We start from the raw sequence: 21,866 nt of genomic DNA on the forward strand, positions 1-21,866 counted from the left end.
CTGTTTGCCAGGCTGGTCTCGATCTCTTGACCTTGTGATCCACCTGTGTCAGCCTCCCAAAGTGCTGGGATTACAGACGTGAGCTACCACGCCCAGCCTGTGATTTTTTTTTTTAAATGACACACAATTATTTTTTAGCTTCTCTCTTTCTCTTTCTCTTTTTCTATTTGTCTTTTGTGTTGTTTATCAGATCTCATAGAAGGTGAAACCAGGATAGTACTCCACTCAGAGGTGAGTGTATAGGTAATAAATATGTGGAACAAGACTCTATTGTCCTCAGGTAAAGGTGGGTGACCCTGGGTGCCCTTAGATAAACCATTAAATACTGTTCTACCAAATACTCACATACTGGGCAGGTGTTTGAGCAGGTGTGGCAGCCTTGGGGCAGACGCTGAATGTGGTACACAAGAGGTTAGTGGATATAGTTACACCTTCATAAAATGAATGCTGGACTATCTCCCCTGCTGCGTCTTAGCTACAGGGGCGAAAGAAAGATTTTAATTAGTTTCAGCTTCCAAAAGAGTCTCAGGCCAGACTTCCGAATCTGCCTCCTATAGGGAAAACACTTTCAAATTCTACCACTTGGCAACAAATCCCTCCCAAACAAAACCCCAAAACAAAAAATTACATTTCTAACTAAATAAGTAACAGTGCTTCTTAGATAGACAGCTTCATTTTGCATTCAGCAGCTTGGATTGACACAATCTCAGGCAAAAGTGGAAGAGGCAAGAGGTGAAGCTGAGCTGTTTGTAAGTACAGCTCAGAATGATGGCAGAGAGATTGGAAGGGGTGGGGAAAAATCAAAGCTGATTCCTATTTTTTTTCCCCCCTGGGCAACTTGTTAGATTATTTAGGTCAATGATGCTTTTAGGAATTAACATTTTGCATTGTAATGTCACTTTCACTTTTTCAAAGAGCTTTCATCTCTCCACCCCTGTTGACATAAATGATCACACTGAGTTGTATCTAGGTTAGTTTTAGAAGAGACTGAGTTCAGGGATTTCTGAGATAAAGAGAGAATTTTTATTTTATTTCTTTGCCTCAGGTAGCATTCAATATATAAATATTTCTCTTCATTAAGTCCCAATCAAGTTTAACTAAACTTTCAAGACAGATGGGGACATGTTATTTTAATTATAAAAGGTACCCACACAAACTTCTCTAAAGCAGTGAAGTTTTCTTGGTATTCATTTATTTATTCAACAGATATCTTTGAACTCTGACAATGTCCGAATACTGTACTGAACTCCATGCACAGTGCTGCAGTGAACAGCCTCTGGAGCTGTGTGTTAAACATGCAGATATGGTTCTGAATCGTGATAGATAGAAGGAGCGGGAATAATGGTGGGTGGAGAAAAGCCCCTTTCTTTGTTTTGGGTGGCCAATCAAAGCTTCTATGAGGAAAGAACATCTATGCCAAGACTTGACAGATACCGGGGACCCCGTTGGGTAAAGAATGAGGCAAAGAGAAGACAGGAGAGCAGGAACGCATTTCTGGAATAGTGAACAGCATTTGCAGAATTCTGGAGGTGTAAAAAGTTTGTCAAGTTTGAGAAACAAGCAGTGGGGCTGGAGCGTAGGGAATCAGGAGGAGAGGGTGAAGATGAGGTGGAAGTGGGGCTACACTGACACGACCTACTGATAGATAATCACTTGACAGAGGATGAAGGAAGTCACGGCTATCTCATTAGGGACCCACTGCTTATATAAGAACTATCAGAAATGAAATGACCATTTTCTCTCTGAACTTATAAACTCAGTCAGCAGAGAATTGATTCGATTTTCATATAGTCATTTTACCACACTGTTGAATAAAATGTGGCAAACATTTCTGTACAAGTTAAGAACTTGTTGGGTGGCTTGCTAGCAAAATTTTTCACCCTCAACTCTAGGGAATAATATCTGGGCCACAGGTTCCAAACTGGTGTTCCACAAGCTGACTCTGGTCCACAAGCATAGCTTCTTTGGCCTGGACAGCATTTTTACAACATCTAAATAAGTTGCAGACTGGGCGCAGTGGCTCGCGCCTGTAATCCCAGCACTTTGGTAGGCCAAGGTGGGCAGATCACTTGAGGCCGGGAGTTCAAGACCAGCCTGGCCAACATGATGAAACGCCCATCTCTACTAAAAACATACAAAAATTAGCTGGGTGTGGTGGCACATGCCTGTCATCCCAGCTACTCAGGAGGCTGAGACAGGAGACTCATTTGAACCCTGGAGGCAGAGGTTGCAGTGAGCTGAGATCATGCCACTGTACTCCAGCCTGGGTGACACAGTGAGATCTGTCTCAATAAATAAATTAGTAAATGAGTTGCAGCAGCAGAAACTGCTATGTGTTCAGCAAACTTATTTCCTTCAACAGTTGATGCACAGCTGCACTACGTTTCCCAGCGTCCCCAGCAAGTAGGAGGGACCATATGACGAGTTCTGTCAATGGATATGAACGGAAGTGCTGGCCACTATTTCCAGGCCTTGACAGTAAAAATCCTCCTCCCAGCCCTCCACGTTCTCTCTCTGTCCCCATCTGCAACTGAATGCAGAGAAGGAAGGTGTCATAGAAGATGCAGAGCCACATGATGAAAGGAGCCGGGCTCCCTGGATGATGGAACAGTCTCCACAGTGACCCTCTTTGGATTGTGATATGAGTGAGTTTGAAACGTCGTTGTGTTCGCCACTGGGATTTGAGTTTGTTTGCTACAACAGTGTCTTTGTTTGGGTTCCTCCCAGGATCAGGTTCTGAGATATGGATTGATGTCCAAGTAGTTTATTGGGAGGTGATCCCAGGAAACATCAGTACACAGGCAAGTGGGAAAGTGAGAAGGAAAAGGGATGGATTCCAATGAATGGCACATTATCTACCAGATTGTACTGTGGCAGCTGGAGCTCAGTCACACAAGGAAACTCTGGGAGGCAATACAGAACATATCTCAGAGCTATCCTAACTGAGAGGTAAGATTAGCATATTTATGTACTTTCCTTTCATTTTTTGCGAGCTGCTTGCAAGGGCATTAGCGTTTTGGCAGTCCCAGATGCTTGCATGCGGGTCAAATGTGTGCACAGTGTCTTCAGGCAGAGTTGAAGGCAATCACAGTAGGCAGCCTCACCTGCAGAGGGGAGTGCTGAGTGGATATGAGTGGAGCACCAATAGCATCTGCTAAGAATGTTTAGCACACACTGTGGCCAAGACTTAAAATTAGGTGACTTAACATAAAATTGGAGTTTCTAACTTCCTCCAAAAAATAAGAAGATAGTCAACATTGAGCCTACATTTCTGTATGGCGATAACTGGCTGGAGCTGACTAGATGGGGTAGGGTCTCTAATCTCCATAGTCCCCATAACCCACCACCAATCCTCTCTGTTACCCAGGCTGGAGTGCAAAGCCACAATCTTGGCTCACTGCAACCTCTGGCTCCTAGGTTCAAGTGATCCTCCCACCTCAGTCTCCTGAGTAGCTGGGATTATAGGCACCATCACACTCAGCTAATATTTGTATTTTTAGCAGAGATGGGGCTTCATCATGTTGGCCAGGCTGGTCTTGAACTCCTGATCTCAAGTGATCTGACCGCCTTGGCCTCCCAAAGTGTTGGGTTTACAGGCGTGAGCCACCACGCCGGGCCTACTGGCCCACCTTATGATTCTTTCTGTAGGAATTTGAATCTGTAACCCCAGGCCTTTTACTAGAACAAATCTTGTGTTTCGTTCATTTCCTCCCTTCTTTCTCAATCCAGTTGCATTTTCTTCCCTCTGTAACCCACTTCAAAAGCTCCTTGGACTGTACTTTCTTGATGAGGACTTCCCTGACCACTTCACCATACTTCTATGGCCATCTATAGCTGTGACGTCCAATATGGTAGCCACTGTCCGCATTTGGCTATTTTAATTTAAATTTCAGTTAATTAAAGTTAACTAAGCTAACAAAGATAATTAAAATTTAAAAATGAGTTCCTCCACCATACTAGCTACATTCCATGTGCTCCATGGCCATAGGTGGGTAATATATTGGATATGTCACATATTGGACAGCGCAGATATAATACATTTGCATAATGACAGAAAGTTCTGTTGGACAGTGCTGACCTGTGTCATAATCCTTTTAGTTTAACTTGTAGGTGCTTTTTTGTTTTCTGTAAGTATTTACCTCTTAAGGTGAAATCATCTTTAAAAAATGAGAGGCAGTGTGTTCTACTTGTCTTGTATTCCTGCTCACAGTCAAGTACCTAAGCGACTGCTTGTAGTAATATTGCTGATGTATCTCAAGTTGCTGAATGAGATGTGGTTACCAGAGTTCCCTGTAGTCCCATTCAGGGAGACATTGCTCGCTCTTCTGTCCTCTTCAGGCTTATTTGGAAGTCTGAAGACGCTGCCTAGGGGGGAAAGAGACAGGGATTTCAACATTATACTCTTTTAGGATTGGAAGGAAACTCATTAAGGCCACTTATCATTGCCTACTTTAAAAAAAAAGTAACCTATACTTTGGTGATTTAATTTTTTATGTCTTTATTGTATTTAAAATTCAGTAGGAATTGGGACATGAAGACATCAAGGTAAAACATCCTGATTTGGGAGTTTGACAAACAAGGGTGGCATCCCAGTTCTGTCATTTATTAGCTACAAGACTTCACACCATTTACTTGCCTTCTCTAAGGAGAATAATAAAAATATCTACCTAATGGAGTTTTGATGAGGATTAAATGAGATGAATGCCATAGGAATTATTGTTATCAACAAAAAATCAAATCCAAAGGAAAAGCAAGCAAGATAAGAATAGACCTCCAGTTGTGTGCCTGTTGGAAGGGACCAAAGCTGATAATGCATTCAGAAAATTCCTTCCAATAGAAACGTGTGCACAGTTGCAGGGGATCCATTTTACAAACACTAATTTCCTTGGAAAATAGTAATGTATTTTCATTAGCATGAAGACTAGAGACTAGAGTTACGGGGCAGGCCTTGCACTCTCCCCTTGCCCTACTCTGCCAAACAAATGATATCTCAAATTAAATCTTCCTTTTGGTGGAAAAAAAAAAAGGATAATGGAAATAGGATGACCAGGAATAAAAGGACTGGAGAGTTCCAATCACTCAGTTTTGGGTCAGAAGAGAAAATCATTATGCGAATGTCTATCTCTTTTTCTGTCTTCGCTGTCCATATGTTTTATATGTTTGTAAATGATAGAACATTCTGAATGCAACTATTGCTTTCTTTGTCCAAAGAGGTAGACGGTGCCTGGGAAGGTTAGTGTTCTCAAGCACCTCTGAGGCATGACTGTGTCCTTTTCTTGGTCATCAAGCTGTGAAAAGTCACAGTGCTGTCCAATAATCTCATGGAGAAACAAGCTAAAGGCACTTCCTTCTGGACAGAACAGATCATGCTAGGCCTACCTACAAATGGCATTTTGGCTGGTGGCCATAATGTCATGATGAAACTTGGTTTGGGCAGAGGCTCAGAAGTGGCATTTGGGAGATTTTCCTTTTTTAACTGTGTACATTTGATTGTTTGGGAAAGATGCTCAAAATCAGTTGCAAAGTGAAATAAAGTAGATTACAAAAGAGGATGTGTGATATGATCACATTCTGTTAAAAGAATGAGAGACTAGTTGGAAAGTGTCTAATAGAGTTCTTTGTAGCTATAGAAATTCACACAAAAAGGAATTTATTGGAAAGATGTGGAAGTTCATAGAAGTATGAGTTAGGTATTGCTGCATAACCTACCACTTCAAACTTAGAGGCTTAGAACATTTGTTTAGCTTGTGATATAAAAGTAGTCTTCTTCATGTATCTGAAGTCAGCTGTGTGTGCATAAGGTGGTTCTACTTCTGAAAGTTGGCCGAGACCCCTGTGCTCTCCTCCAAGTGGTTTGTCATCCTCCAGCAGCTGACACCAGTTTTGTTCTGGTGGCTCCAAGAGAGACTGGAAGCACACAAGCCCTCTAGAAGTTGAGGCTCCGAGCTGACACACCTTCACTGTTCCTGCATTCTCCTGGCTAAAGCAAATCCCAACGCATCCCACATTCAAGGGGTGGGGAACTAGACTTCATTCTTGATGGGCCTCTGTCTCTTGCACAGGGCATGATATGGAGGCCGCTAGTTGAGGCCATGAATACAATCAATTTACCATATTAGAATTGAAGGAAATGGTGAAGAATTAGTTCTCAGGGGGCCTAGGACCCAGAGCTGCTCCAGGTGTCTGGGAGATGTGTAACAATGAGTGACCTCATTAGTGTTCCCCTCTCAGGAGGAAGAAACTCCAGCATTTTCAGTCTTCAAGGGTCACTTAGCTACAGACCGAAATCACAGCTTGGTCACCTGCCTACTGCTTTGCCAGCAGAGGACCTGACAGCTAGGTTGGTAGTCCCACTAGAAATGATATTCCACTGATTGAGTGGCTATCCCCAGAGCAAAATGTGGGTGTGGCTCCCTGAAGAAGGCAGAATGAATGCTGGGTCTTTCATACCAAAGTACTTTCTCTATACACTAAAATGTTAACAATAGTAATATCTGTACGTTGGATTCATGGAAGAGGTTTTGTTTGTTTGTTTGTATGTAATGAATTTCTCTAATGAATGTGTATTATTTATGTACGATTTTAAAAAGTTATAGGAAAAACAGTTGTAGAAACCCATGATCGTGTAGCAGGACAGGTGTAGTGGAACGGTATTTGTACTTCTGGTCTTTTTGCCTCAGTTTCCTTCCTCCATCCCCTTTTTCCCTCCTCCTCCTTCTCCTCTGCCTCCTCCTTTTTCTCCTTCACCATCTCCTTCTGCTACTACTGCTACTACTACTGCTAGACTTACGTAAACACATGTACACACACACAGACACGCACCCCTTCCATCACATTCCAGAAAGGAAACTGCTTTGAGTCTGTCTTCTCATTTGTAAAATGATAGGAAGAGAGAGGATTGTCTCCAAAATCATCTCCATTTATAAGTAATGGTTACATACATAATTCTGATTTTCAGATAATTTATTCCTATATCCTATTTGACACTTTCTCTTTGATTGTCCTAATATGCTATATTTTATCTCTAAAAGCAACTCATCTCTGTTCTAAAAGCACATAGAGGGAAGGGTTTTCTTCAGCTCGCTCCTCATTGGTCCCCATCACCAGATGCCATGATAGTTGGCTGGAAGACCATAGAGATCTAACAGCTGTTAGTGCTTGAGGCTCAGAGAAATCAGTCTCTGAAGAAAATATACCTCCTCAACCTCCATGACACCCCAACACTAATGAAAGAGAGAGCTCTCTCTCCATATACACTTTTGGAAGCCACCGATGAGGGCTTTTGCCTTGTGGGTTGTGATTAGGGTTGCCAAATAAAAATACAGGATGTTCAGTGAAATTTGAATTTCAGATAAGCAACAATAGTTTGTTAGTATGAGTATATCCCATAAATTGCAGATATTGCCAATTTGAATGGGGGCATACTTATACTAAAAACTAACTCGTTTTTATCTGAAATTCAAATTTCATTTGCTAAATCTGCCAACCCTAGTTGGAATAGATTCCTGCTATTCTTTATTTCCCCCTTACCACCCCAGACTCAGGAACAGAGAAAATATATGACCTCAGCCAGACTTTGGCCAAAGAAAGTCCTAAAACTTCTAAATATTTTGAAGCATCTGAAAGAAATCATGAGGAAATATTTCTCATTTCCTTGTGGTCATGACAGTCTGAAACAAGAATTAATGTCTGGTTCTAAATTCAGAAATAAAGCAGTTCTTTTTTTTTCTTGTTTGTATTTTTTTCCTTCACAAAGGTATCACATATATATATTTTTTAAATTTAAAGCAAGTATTATAATCAACCAGATGTAGCACAAGGGAGGCCAAGTGAGATGGCTGCAGTTTCTTGGACACTCTAATATTGAGAGTGAGTTGCCTTGGTTTAAGGATATAAATAGTTCCACCTGGAGATCAATACCCACACTAAAGAAAAAAACACATAGACATTAGGTTTCATGTCCCAGTTGCATGTGAACTCCACTGGAGTTCATTACTATGTGTCTCCTCATTTCTGAGTGTTGTAATGAAGTGATTGCTGGACTGGGAGGCCAAAGGTCAGATCTCAGAGTGTGGGATAACATGAAGACAAAGCCAGCGCAGTCTTGGCAGTCTTCCTCCAGGTTCACCCACCATATCTTCATGCTTTTATCTTTCTAACTTCAGCTTGTCCTTGGACACCTCAACACTTTGAACAAGAATAAACTGGGTGAAAAATGTTGCTGTGAGCACTCTAGGATAAAGTGGGCAGGATATTTACATAGAAAGACTTGAATTTCTTTAATTAATAATTATTGGTAATAAGTTTACATTGTTCTAAAATCTTCATAACATTCCCGGAGACAGGATTTTATAGATACATAAAATTGAGTCTTAAAGACCTTCATTAACTTACTTGAGGTCATACTACCAGTTTAAACATAGGCCAGTTTAACGCCAAAATCTATTTTCTTCCCCTCTACCATACCATATTGCTCTTTATTTCTGAGAGTTGCAAGCAGGTGTTTTGTAGGTCAAATCCCGTCCATGAACTAATCTGACATTAGGCAATATTGTTTCACCAGTATCACTTTTTTTAACCCTTGAATTTGAATGTCTTTAGGCTGGACATACACTTCCCACTTTGTCAACAGTCATCACCACTCTCCACAGTGTTACACTTTCCGCTAATCACATATTTATGTTACCTCTCTGGCTGCCACAGGCATTCGAGCTTGCAATTCCAGGTTTGGTGTCCGAAAAGTGTTTTTACCAATACCATTTGATACTCAGAATGACTGTATAGGAGAAATTGTAGATTTTATAAAGATTGATGAAGAAATGTGCTCAGTAGTGCAAGATGTTTTTCCAGAGGAGTCCCCCACCAGTAATGAGCAGAACCAGTGCCCTTTTCAATGCCTCAAGATCAACATCCTACACTGAACATTCTTAGCAACCCATAGTCTGGGTGAGGGTCATTACACTCTCAGGGATTTGAATTAGAACACAGGAAAAGCTAAAGACAGTGGGAGAAGAACTTGGAATTAGAAAAGACCCAGTTCAAGGATAATTTGTATTTTACTGATATGTTCAGCATAGTATGAACTCTGGTTCTGCCAAACGTCCAGTTTGCCTCATTCACAAACGTTGCTGATCCATTGCAGGAGAAAATTATAGAGAAATGTACTTCAATTGTGTGCCCTAAATAAACTCCATGGGGCCCCATGTACATGAAGGAATGGCAATAACTAGGAGTGGTAGTTGTTTCCCTTTCAGTCATTCTTCTTTTGAATAGGATTCATTGTACCAACCATTTAACATATTTATATGTTCCTGGTACTAATGGGGTTGTCTATTTTAGCCTTTATTGACAAGGAAGAAATGGCAGGCAGGCAGGTGTCCAAAGCACTAATCTATGAAAGGACAATTTCCTCTGTGTTTGCAACAGGTGGAATGCTTCAGCCGATAGAACTCTATTCTTTATTATGTTTCCTAAACAGAGCACAGTTTAATCCTCAAATTTGCCAAGGAGGTCCATTCGCACACCTCTTGTTTACATTATTTCCTCTGACCATTCCAGTCAGAAACCATGAAATCAGTCACCTCATTTGTTTTTTGTTTGACATTTAAGTAGCATATCTTACGTGCCAGAGACACTTTTAAAGGAATAGATCATTTAAACCTTGTGTTAGCTGTATGAAGTAGGGACCACTATTATCCCCATTTTACAGATAACGAAACTGTGGCACAGAGTGGTTAAGAAACCTTCCCAAGTCACACAGCAAGTATGTGGAAGAGCTGATCCTCTTGACTGCTTTGCTATGTGTTTTTATCTTGGTCATGTGCTGCCATAACATCCTTATCCTGGCTATCCCATTGTTAATTCTTCTGATTACCGGGGAACATATTTTCCTACTATTCCCTTTACACATTTTCCTTACCGTTCTTGTCCTGAGTTGACATTGATAAATCAGCCAGGTTTTATAAGTGTTGGGAAAGCTCGTCATGGTGTTCTGATTATAACTGCATGCGTGCCCTGCAGACCAGCTTTCATCCATCACTGATGCATGAAATAGAGCACCTTTAATACAGCACCTGAGACCCCAAAAAGTTAGGCCAAGTTGGTGCAAGAACACAAAGAACCATGGACTTGCTAATTTTCAACAGATGACCAACTGCCACCTGAACTTCTGAATGGATTTTTCTCTGCGCCCACTTGATATGCTCTACTTCAGTGGGAGGAGGGCAGTGACAAGAAGTCAAGAAGACTTGAATTCCTGCCAACTGAGAGACGGCTGAAGGAAATGGGAACATTTATCTTGCAGAAGAGAAATATGGAGGCCTCAAGGACTGGCATCAGACAGCTGACTCGCTGCTATGTGCAAGAAGGAGTGGGCTTATCTTAAGTTGTCCAGAGTGCAGTAGAAAATGGAAACTCTGGGCAATCAGATTTCAGCTCAATGTAAGTGATTTCTCTTTTGTGTTGTTTTGTAAATTTTTGAGAAAATGGTTTTAAGTGATAAAAATAGCAACATACTGTTTCTTTCTTTTAAAAAAAAAATCAAACAATAACAAAATGTCTAAGGTGGAGAGTAAAAGCCTCTTTTCCTTTACTCACTCCCAATCCCTAGGAATACCCTTGATATCTATCCTCCCATGTCCCTATCTATGCACATGCAAACGTGCTATCCATACATACACATATGCCTACTACGTGTCCATAGAATTTTCCTCTATTTTTGTTTGCTTTCAAATATATGGCCATAAAATGGGTATATCTCAGAATGCAATGAACAAGAAAGGCCCTTTAAGAGTAAATTTCTGTGATTTCCAAATGTTATTTTATAGAGATGCCCTGCTGAAGGATCTGAAATATATAACTTTAGTTATTGACTGTAAATATTCAAGGTGTTCCACAGTTTTAGTTAATCTGACTTTTTTTATTTAAAAAAGTTTACCACATACCTACAAAATGGAAGTAGGCATTTTGTACTGATACTTATTTTTAAGAGAAAGGATATCCAAACAATTTAAGCTATTTAAAAATGGGTGAGCTGCTTAGACGTTTTAGCCACTGGCTATGTTCAAACAGAGGTTGGTTGACCAGTTGGTTACAACGTTATAGAGGTGATTAATGCCACAGATGGGAAGGTGGGGAGAGTTGGACTGGGTGCTTTCCAAGATTCATTCAGTGCTCTGATTCCCCGACTTCCTGCGCTCTGCTCACCTGGGCAGTGAAAGATCGCAGGTTGTGCCCTGTGAAGAGGAGCAGCCAAATGGCTCCTGCTCCCCATGGCAGGAACCGCAGGTGCACACACAGTGGCTGGGTCCAGGGCCACTCACTGATGCATGGCTGGTGGACAGAAGCGCCTGCAGGCAGCAATTCTTGTTCCAGCTGCTCTCTGGACATTCGGGGCTTTCAACTTTGGTACCTGGATTTAAAAGAAAACAAATTCCTTTTTAAACAGTGCAGGTTTGAAATTGAAGCAAATACTGTACATTCTTATAAGCCTGGCAGTGCAGGAAATTACTCCTTCACCTGTTTCCTATTTTGACATTTCATTAAGATGGAATTTAGTGGCTAGAAAAAATAATATTAAAATATTTGACCTTAAAAAAAAAAACAAAAACACTGGTTAGAGTCTTCAATGTTTAGAACTCCCTCTGCTTGTGCTTCTTCTCCTTTTGGAAAAAAAAATATATATAACTCCCAGAAAAGCTGTGAAAAGAATACATCAAACACTTGTATCCTCTCACCTACATTCACTAGTTATTGACATTTTGCTATATTTGCTTTCTCTATATGTACATTTATTATTATTGTTGTTGTTAGGAACTATTTGAGATAAGTTGCAGATATCATGACCCTTCCCACCTGAACATATCAGCAAGTGTTTCCTAAGAACAAAGACAGAGTGCAATGATCAAATTTAGGAAATTTAACACAGATATGAATCTCTTACTGAATACGATCATATCCAAGTTTTGCCAGTCTTTCTGATATTGGGGTTTATAACATGTTTTCCCAACCCAGGACTTTGTATTTCTACTTAGTTGTCATGCTTCTTTTTTTTTTTTTCTTTGAGATGGAGTCTCGCTCTGTCACCCAGTCTGGAGTGCAGTGGCACAATCTCAGCTCGCTGCAACCTCCGCCTCCTGGGTTCACCCCATTCTCCTGCCTCAGCCTCCCAAGTAGCTGGGACTACAGGCGCCTGCCACCATGCTCGGCTAAATTTTTGTATTTTTAGTAGAGACGGGGTTTCACCATGTTAGCCAGGATGGTCTCGATCTTCTGACCTCGTGATCCGCCCACATCGGTCTCCCAAAGTGCTGGGATTACAGGCGTGAGCCACCGCACCCAACCAGTTGTCATGCTTCTTTAGTCTCTTTTATTTGAGAATGAAAAGGCTCCCAATTTTTGTCTTTTAAGACATTGGCATTTTTGAAGAGTGCAGGCCTATTGTTCTCCAACATGTCTCTGGAATTTGTCTGGTGTGAGATTCAAATTATGCACACACTGTGTCCTTCTCAGTGCGTCATATTAGGGGGCACCTGATGTCAGTTTGCCCCATTGGTGGTGAAGGTAAATGTTGATCATGTGGTCAAAGTAGTATCTGTGTGAGTGTTCCACTTCTGGAGAATCTCTCCCTCTTTGTAATAAATAATCTATAGGGAGGTACTGGTGGTGTTACCCAGATTTCTTCACTCTAAAACATTTTTCCTTTGTGGTAATCATCTTCAGGAGGATAATTTTAGACTGGGTAAATAGCTTGTTTACAAACAAACTTGTTTTAGCATCCATCAATGGCCCTTGCCTGAATCAATTACAATATTGTTATAGTGGATCAATGCTTTTGGAAATGAGAATATTGTCATATCAAGGTTTCCTCGCTGCACTCCCCACCCCAACACATTATCTCCCCTAACACCAAAAGGGATTCCCCAGCCAAACCATCTGGGCCAATATATGCCAGCTATGACTAAAGATCCCTGAGAGCACCTCCTCCCCTCCATCCCCAAGTCTGAGATGTGCTTGGGGCATAAAGCAGCTATGGAGCAGCAAAGAGAGCCCTAGACTGAGAATCAGAGAGCTGACAACCTGCATCTCCACTTGGAGGTTCCATGGGTTGCTCTAAGTGAGCATGTCCTAAACTGAACTTCCTGGCTCCTACCAACCTGTGCCTCCACCAGAGTTCTAATTTCAGTGAATTCACTGCCATTTACTCAGATGCCCCAGCCAAAAATCTGAGCAGCATTCTCTTACTCCTTCCTCTTCCCCATTCTCCACATCTAATAAACAACTTAAATCCTGTGTGATGAGACTTTCCAAACATCTCCAAGAATTTGTCCCCCTTTCTCCATCTCTATCACCACCGCCTGGTCTAGGCTACCTTCACCTCTCACTCGGTCTTCTGCAGTAGCCTTCTGCCTCTCCTCCTGCCTCTAAGGTTTTCTGTGCTGCAATCCATTCTTCTCACTTCAGCCAGAGTGACCTTTCTGAAGTATAAATCTGATCATGTCTTCCCAAACCCAACTCCCATTAAACCCTTTGGTACCTCTCCATCGCTTTAAGGACCATTGGTTAAAGTGGTAAGTTTAAACTCTCTAACATGGTATACAAGGTCCCTACAACACAGAGTTGAAAGTCTTCACTGGATAAATTTTCCATCATGGCACCTCTTTCTTGCCTCATTTCTGGCCAGACAGATCAAGATGGGCACAAGCTGACATATGTCTGGAATGTGTTTTTGAAAAAACACGTGCAACTTTGCATTGTAGGCATATGAGGTAATCATCTCTTAGGAAATCATGGAAACATTCTTGACTTGGTCATTTCCAGAACTCCAACTGGAGAAAGCTGCCCCCAAGCTGTGGATCCTCTTCTTAATTGAAAGCGAAGTACCTCAAACAGTTTGTTCTTCAGGACAGGTGAAGCCCTTGAAAAAGATAAGCAACCATGGGATGCACCATGATCTCACAACAGGCTTGAGTAAGAATGGCTACCACATTTATTACATCTTTTTTTTTTATTTTTTTTGAGACAAAGTCTTGCTCTGTTGCCCAGGCTGGATTGTAATGGCACAATCTCAGCTCACTACAACCTCCACCTCTCGGGTTCAAGCGATTCTCCTGCCTCGGACTCCCGAGTAGCTGGGATTACAGGCGCCTGCCACCATGCCGAGCTAATTTTTGTATTTTTAGTAGAGACAGGGTTTCACCATGCTGGCCAGGCTGGTCTTGAACTCCTGACCTCATGTGATCCACCTGCCCCAGCCTCCCAAAGAGCTGGGATTACAGGCGTGAACCACTGCGCCCAGCTCACATTTATTATATCTTGAGAGAAAAGATACTGCAAACACATTGGATATATTTGTCTATTCTTTTTTTTTTGAGACAGAGTTTCACTCTTTTGCCCAGGCTACTAGAGTGAAGAGGCTCAATTTGGGCTCACTGCAACCTCCGCCCACCAGGTTTGAGTGATTCTCCTGCCTCAGCCTCCCAAGTAGCTGGGATTATAAGTGACTGCCACCATGCCTGGCCAATTTTTGTATTTTTAGTAGAGTCGGGGTTTCACAATGTTGGCCAGGCTGGTCTTGAGCTCCTGACCTCAGGTGATCCACCCGCCTTGGCCTCCCGAAGTGCTGGGATTGCAGGCGTGAGCCACCGTGCCCGGCCTATTTGTTTACTCTTTCTGACTAGCATGTGCATCCCAAATCTCAGAGCAAGCACAGTCCTCTATTTTTATGCTCTATTTGTGGTTTCGGGACAAACATGCAGAGAAATATGAAGTCTTGGCTACTTTTTCTCTCCAAAAAGTCAGACTACATTTTACTTATTCTCTCCTTAGTCCAGAACTCTTCATCCATTGAAGGAACTTTTAAAAATCTATAAGGCAGGGAATTTATATTTCTTATAAATATTTAAAAATCCTCAAGAATATTGAGAGCCAGGCAGAATAATAAAGTATGATTAATAGCGACCTCTTACTGAGTATTTACTGTGTCCCAGGTACTATGTTAAGTGTTTTCTTTGTATTTAACTCATACAATAAGCTTTAAAGTTAATTATTTTGTTCCCATTTTGCAAATGAGAAAACTGAGGCCCAGAGCTCTTCAGTGACTTGATTAAGATCACAAATTTGGATTTTTAAAATTAATTTTTTTTGGTAGTGATGGAATCTCACTGTATTGCTTAGACTGCTCTTGAACTCCGAGGCTCAAGGAGTCCTCCTATCTTAGCCTCCCAAAGTGCTGGAATCACAGGCTTGAGTTACCGTGCCTGGCCCAAAAAATTAGGAATTAAAAGCAGGACTATCAGATGTCAAAGACCATGTTCCTACTCAGTGTGTTGTATGTCTTGGCAAGCTCTCATCTTTCTCCTAGAAGCCCACCTCCTTCATTTTAGGACTTTCCTTCCTTCCTTCCTTCCTTCCTTCCTTCCTTCCTTCCTTCCTTCCTTCCTTCCTTCCTTCCTTCCTTCTTTCCCTCCTTCCTTCTGCACATTTACATTTCTAGGTGTGACTTCAGAAGCCATCTACCACACTCTATTTTTGCTTTTTCTTTTCCTTTTTCTTTTTTCTTTTCTTTTCTTTTTTTTTTTTTTTTTTTTTTTTTGACAGAATCTCTCTCTGTCTCCCAGGCACCATCTCTGCTCACTGCAAACTCCACCTCTCGTGTTCTAGCCATTCTTCTGCTTTAGCCTCCCGAGTAGCTGGGATTACAGGTGCCTGATATCACGACTGGCTAATTTTTGTATTTTTAGTAGAGATGGGGTTTCACCATGTTGGCCAGTCTGGTCTGGATCTCCTGACCTCAGGTGATCCACCCACTTTGGCCTCCCAAAGTGCTAGGATTACAGGAATGAGCCACTGTGCCCGGCCTACCCCACTCTAGATCCTAATTGTCCCACTGTTTTCTAGATTTTACCTTCTATTCCCAATCAAAAGTGGCCTATCCTGTGCCTCATTCTTTTAGGACTACTGTTTCATGCTATAATACCTTTAGTGTCTGGTAGTCAGGTATTCAATAAATACTTATTGAACATCACTGTGTGAGACCAATGTGATTCCTATTCACATGGGGCTTAGCAAATTCTTGTTGGATAAATGAATGAATCCTGGAATAATCGAATGAGCAAACAAATACTAATATACAATCAGTGACAATAGAGGAAGTTTTGAGAAGACAAAACTTGAGTTCTGGAATAAGAAAGTTGGATTTGGATTCTGGCACTACCATTTGGGTTGTACTTAGTACTATTCACCAAATATTTCTGGCTGTGGTCATTTCAGGCATTTGGTAGTACTATATCTTGCACTGCTTAGTGTTTTCAGATTTCCAAGAGGCATAGATCTTTGGGATTGGGGAACAAGTCAGGATTTTTAGTTCTCAGGAATCCTGAAATCATAAATTATTCTTTGTTTTTCATGATCTTTTTTATACATGTATTTATATAATAATTAGCAGCCATTATAGTGAATACTAAGTCATCTTTCTGTGATAGGGTTATGCTATCAGAAGTTTTCTATTAGAAATGACATAATAATAAATGCATGGCTTATTATTACTGTGAATTGATTTATTGCAACAAGAATATATGTTTCAATAACATGTAAAAATAATCTTCTTTATATAGACATCTGATACTAGAAAATATTAAAAGATGGAGACAATAACATAAGATAAATAGCAAGTAAAAATTATTACTAAAATGAAATATATTACCGTAAATATTTCTATATGTTATCATTATTAAAATGAAAATGTAGAACACACAATTATTTGTCTAGCCAATTTCCTGTCTTGCATGGACATTTGTTCAATTATGAGGAGTGCATCCAAAAGCATCTTCAAGCTGAGCTTTAGAACACCTATTGCTTCATGTAAGTTATTTGCTTTTTAAATAATGAAAATAAAAATATTTGTTTTTCTTGTCTGCTAGCTCTGGTTTTGATTTTGCGATTGAAATTGATACCGCTTTTGCTAATTCAGGTTTTTGTTCAGTCTCTTATTTCCTGTCAGAGTCTTCCACAACATTCGTATCATCTGCTCCTTGCATTTCTTCAGTTAAAATATTTACAAAGAACTGTAGCCTAGAGGGAATATTCAAAAACTGAAAAACACCAGTCAACATTACTGGATTATATTCAAATAATATAACATTCAGATCCCTTGGCAAAGTTAACAGCACTAAATAGAACCATGCATTGAAACTGCCAATTTAAGGACATTTGTTTTCAAAACTGGTTTCTTAGAACATCACTCATAGGATTTGTATGAAGTACACTACACATACAAACTTACCGGTTTATTTTATTTGCAAGAATGAGTCATCCAGCAGCCAAAGTCATGAATACACACTTACAATATAACAATGCTACAAGCAAGACTGATTAGATGATTCTCACTTCTCTAGTCCATCCTCCTATCCTGGTTCCCGGAAATGTTGACCTTAACCTTTGATTTTGCACATTAGCGTTTTTTGGTCTTGCTTTTTAAATCAACATGAGTAACATGTCTATGTTGATTCCTATTCTTTAATTTTTATGGAAGAATCATAATACTCGTTTTCTGTTTTCCCAATTTGTCGACTAACTTTCACTGGGACTTGGGATTTGGAAAAACATATACATTTACAGAAAACTGCCAGAAAGGCATTCCCTCGTGGAAATACTACCTCTCCCTTTAAAGTTACATGTGGCCATGTCATAGGGTTTAGGCAACTGGACATGGAAAGGAGTGGCCTGTGTTACTTTCAAGCAGAAACTTTAACGACCGTTAAGTGACTTGCCATGTTTCCTTTTCCCTGCAGCATCGAGCATGGATGCACATGTCGTCAGAACCTCCAGAACTAGCATTCCCGAGTGACTTTGATAAGCTGAGACTGCTAATAACTCCTGTCAAACATACAATATGCATGAGCAAGTTTTGTGAGGTTTTGGGGTTGTCACTACAGCATAACCTACAGTGACAGGCCCCATGCATCAGGCAGATTACATACCCTCCCTGAGTTTCAATTCCATTACTGGAAAAGAGGAAAAGTAATTTTCGCTTCAGTTTTTTTTTTTGGTAAGGACTATCAAGAAAAGTGTATCACTTTGAATTAGGTCTAACACATAATAAATATTCAATACATTTTTCCTCTCCAAAGGGATAAAGATAATATTCTGGAAACATATTATATTTCAAAGAATGGGAATCAGAATGACATCAGAATTCCGAAATGCAACACTGGAAGCTAGATATCTAAGGAGCAAAGCCTTCAGACTTCTGAGGGAAACGTTTAGACACAGCTAAACTATCAATTAGGTAGAAAAGTCTATACCTAGCCAAACCATCAATTGAATATGAGGGTAGAATGCAGTTATTTTCACAAAAATTTGTATGCTGTGCATCTTTTCTCTGGCAGTACTTCACCAAAATCAATGAATAATTTGTCCAAGAAGAATACATGTGGTCTAGGAACCAGGAGACTTCAACCTAAGACAGAGGGGATTCCTGTGAAGGGTTTTCCCAGCTCGAAGACTGGGCAGAGCCTTGTAAGTAACTGGCTAGTCTGCAGCAGGAGAACAGGACTCAAAGGGAGACATAATCAGGAACAGTGTTAAAACTGCTAGGGAACCAGACGTGTACAGAAAATAGTGCTGAGAGGGTGAGTACATTCTGTTGGAGAGTTTGAGAAGAATTCATGACAGTACACAGCTAAGCAAAAGGAAAAATATATACGTAAGGCAATTACTAACTCCATAAACAAGAAAAAAATTCAACAAGAAAAAAAAAGAAGTCATAATAGACTCAGCAGAGAAGATTTGCAGGGTTGTAATAATTTATTTACTAATTACCGATTGAATCAGAAATTTAAAAATAACTGCCAAATATAGGTAGAACAGGGGAGGAGAAGTTAGGAGAAGCTAACTCTTCGTTTTTCAAATTAGGATATCAATAGATTATGCCTAAAATTGGTAAAACAAGAAATCTACTCTCAGTAGGTTATTTTAAAATATGGAGGCAGCCATGCGTGATGGCTCACACCTGTAATCCCAGAACTTTGGGAGACCAAGTCAGGTGGATCCCCTGAGGTCCCGAGTTCGAGACCAGCCTGGCCAACATGGCCAAACCCGGTCTCTACTAAAAATATGAAAAATTAGCTGGGATTGCACCACTGCACTCCAGCCTGGGCAACAGAGCGAGACTCCATCTCAAAAAAAAAAAAAGGGAGGCATGTGTCAGAGGAAGCATGGGACAAATTTGAAAGGAGTTGCCTCTGAGGAGCTGCATTTAGGGTTTGAGACCACTGTTTTCTGTTATAAACCACATAGTGCTCTTTGACTCTTTAAAATATGGACACGTACTTACTCTGAGATGAAGATTAGTTACTACTTAAAAATTAATAAACACATACCTGAACCCATAAATATTTACATATTTACACAGAGCCCTGGGCTCCAGACCTAGGTCAGCCAGTAGCAATTTTTGTGACCTGGGTAAGTCCTTTCATCTCTCTGGGTCTCAGTTTCCCAGTTTGCAAGCAGAAGGTTTGAACTCTCTGGCTATTGCACCATCACTATTATCAAGTGATAATATTAGATATCACAAATTCACCATCATCAAAACACAAACTTGTAAAATATCTTGAAAATTTACAAACACACTATTTTTATTTGCTTTTTTTGGTTTTTGTTTTTTTCTTTTTGAGACGGAGAATATCGCTCTGTCACCCAGGCTGGAGTGCAGTGGCGCAATCTCGGCTCACTGTAACCTCCACCTCCCAGGTTCCAGCAATTCCCCTGCCTCAGCCTCCCAAGTAGCTGGGATTACAGGCTTGTGCCACCATGCCTGGCTAACTTTTGTATTTTTAGTAGAGACAGGGTTTTACCATGCCAGCCAGGCTGGTCTAGAACTCCTGACCTCAGGTGATCCACCCACTTCGACCTCCCAAAGTGCTGGAATTGCAGGCGTGAGCCACTGCACCTGGCCCCAAACACATTCTTTTTCTTAGATAAAATACTAAAACAAACCAAAACATTTTAGATTACAAAAAAGGAAGTACAAAGGCTTGGACATATTGGCCATGTTTTTTTAATGAAGTGGTTTCAGTAGCCAGGCAAGCTTTGTATGAGCTACACTTTTCACTCTAAACAATGAGGATTAATATGACCTTGAGTGTTCTCATTTTCACATGCCCCATTTTCTCTCAGGACAGTTTTAATAGTGATTAAACCAGAATTCAGTGTCCAGATGAGCACACGCGGAATAATCTTTTCACTGAAGAGCCCGTGCGTCCATTGCACGCCTTGGAGGTCTTGTGTGGAACTAATGAAGCACTTTGATGGTTCGGGGATTTTCATTAGAGGGAATTCATCGCCGCCTCACCTCAAGCTTCATGAGCCATTTCTCTAGCTGTGCTGAACTCCCAAACAAGTAGCAGCAGAGAGCGTTTCCAAAAACAGAGAGATCTCAAAGTCGCAGCTACTCTAAGACAGAGCCTCCTCTCCCGTTTCTGCCTCCTGCAGCTTCTCCTTTCTTCCTTCTTCTCTATTCTTTTCATGCACACCACCCACACAGTCCGTCGCAGATGGATATGTGGTTCCGGTGATTTAACCTTACGTTCTCCGTTCAGGCCCCTCAGGCGTGATTTGTTGTTCGGAGTCAGAGCTCGCTTCCCCAGCACCAGGTGGTGTGGCTGTGAGCAGGTGATGTTAGCTGGGTATAATTTTTAAAGTGCCATTTATTTATCTGGCAAGAGCAAGCCCCAGTGACCTACCTCCATTAAAAGTTCAATCCAGAAGAGTGAATCTGACAGCTCCAGACTTCTGGCCTCAGAGCTCTTGATTAATTTGTGTGCCCAGAGTCTGAGGTGAAAGCAAGAGCGGGATTTCCTGGGTGGCTGTTGGAGGTGCATTTGGCGGCCATTACTGCCCTTCCAGCTTCTTCACTCAGTTATGCTGAGCTGAGGTTTGTCACACTTTGCATAAGCGAACTCAATGAATACTTAAACAGCCTTATTCCCATTTTACACGTGAAGAAAGTGAGGCACAGGATGGTGAAGTGGCTTTCCCAAGTTTGCACAACTAGCGGTTGGTGACATCCGATTGGAGCTGAGGTCTGTGTTGCTCTAAAGCTCGAGTCTTTTCCACTCGGGTTTTGTCTCTCATCTCCTTGAGGGCACTGCCTGCTCTGCGCCGCCGGGACTGGGCTGGAGGTGGCCATTGGGGTTTCATGCAGAGGGTCAGAGATTTGGTGAGTGAATGTGGACTGTCCCTGCTTTGGCTGCAGAAATATCTTTCCTCATTCTTGATCACCCTCATCTTTTTGAATCCCAGGTACAGGCTGAGAAGTGTCTACAGGTGACGTGCAGAGTACACCAGGATAGAATTCCAATCCAACTTGGTCACAAAATGCATGTGCTTTTATGCCAGGTTATTGGACATGTGTCTAGAGGTATAGAGTGACTTCGCTGCTCTTTTATTGTCTTCTTTGCCGTGCCTTCTCTTTTCATACCTCCAGCTCTGTCTTCCTGCTTGCGGTGGAGCCGAAAGTCTCAGTGTAACCCTGTTCTCTAGACAGGTCTGTGGTATCTTCTCGGCCTTGATACTGAGGACTGGTTTAGAATCTGGTTTGTATTGTCCAACCTTCCAGTTTGGGAAGATAAGTCACAGGACACCGTCTTCCAAGCAGCAAGAGTAGCCCCTGGGATAAAGTTGCTGACATCTCTGTCGGGCCTCAGGGTCCTGGGACTCATGTGAGTGCAGGAGGCTCCATGTCTTTGGAGGCTGCATCAGACAGATTCTAGCCTCAAATGAATGAAACCTCTGGGTTTGATCTTACATAACTACTCTTAATACTTACTTAAAAAAAAAAAAAGACCTGGCAAGGACTATAAATGTTT

At 41.2% G+C, this 21,866-nt stretch overlaps 1 long non-coding RNA gene across 4 annotated transcripts in view; it reads left to right on the plus strand.

Annotated features, from left to right (window-relative positions):
- The first annotated feature begins 18 nt into the window (after positions 1-18).
- LOC105491786 (uncharacterized) overlaps positions 19-21,866 on the plus strand; it is a 30,351-nt gene continuing 8,503 nt past the window's right edge. Inside the window, exons 1-5 of one of the 4 annotated variants that reach the window (XR_011612488.1) lie at positions 19-231; positions 2,363-2,645; positions 2,728-2,949; positions 10,146-10,440; positions 13,819-14,971. This is a non-coding gene — a long non-coding RNA (uncharacterized lncRNA). Of the gene's footprint in view, positions 232-2,362; positions 2,950-10,145; positions 10,441-13,818; positions 14,972-17,789; positions 19,207-21,866 lie in introns of those variants that run through there. The other 3 variants (XR_011612490.1, XR_011612487.1, XR_011612489.1) reach the window with 3 other exon arrangements.

Source organism: Macaca nemestrina, chromosome 14 (assembly GCF_043159975.1).
Source record: "Macaca nemestrina isolate mMacNem1 chromosome 14, mMacNem.hap1, whole genome shotgun sequence".
Taxonomy (NCBI): domain Eukaryota; kingdom Metazoa; phylum Chordata; class Mammalia; order Primates; family Cercopithecidae; genus Macaca; species Macaca nemestrina.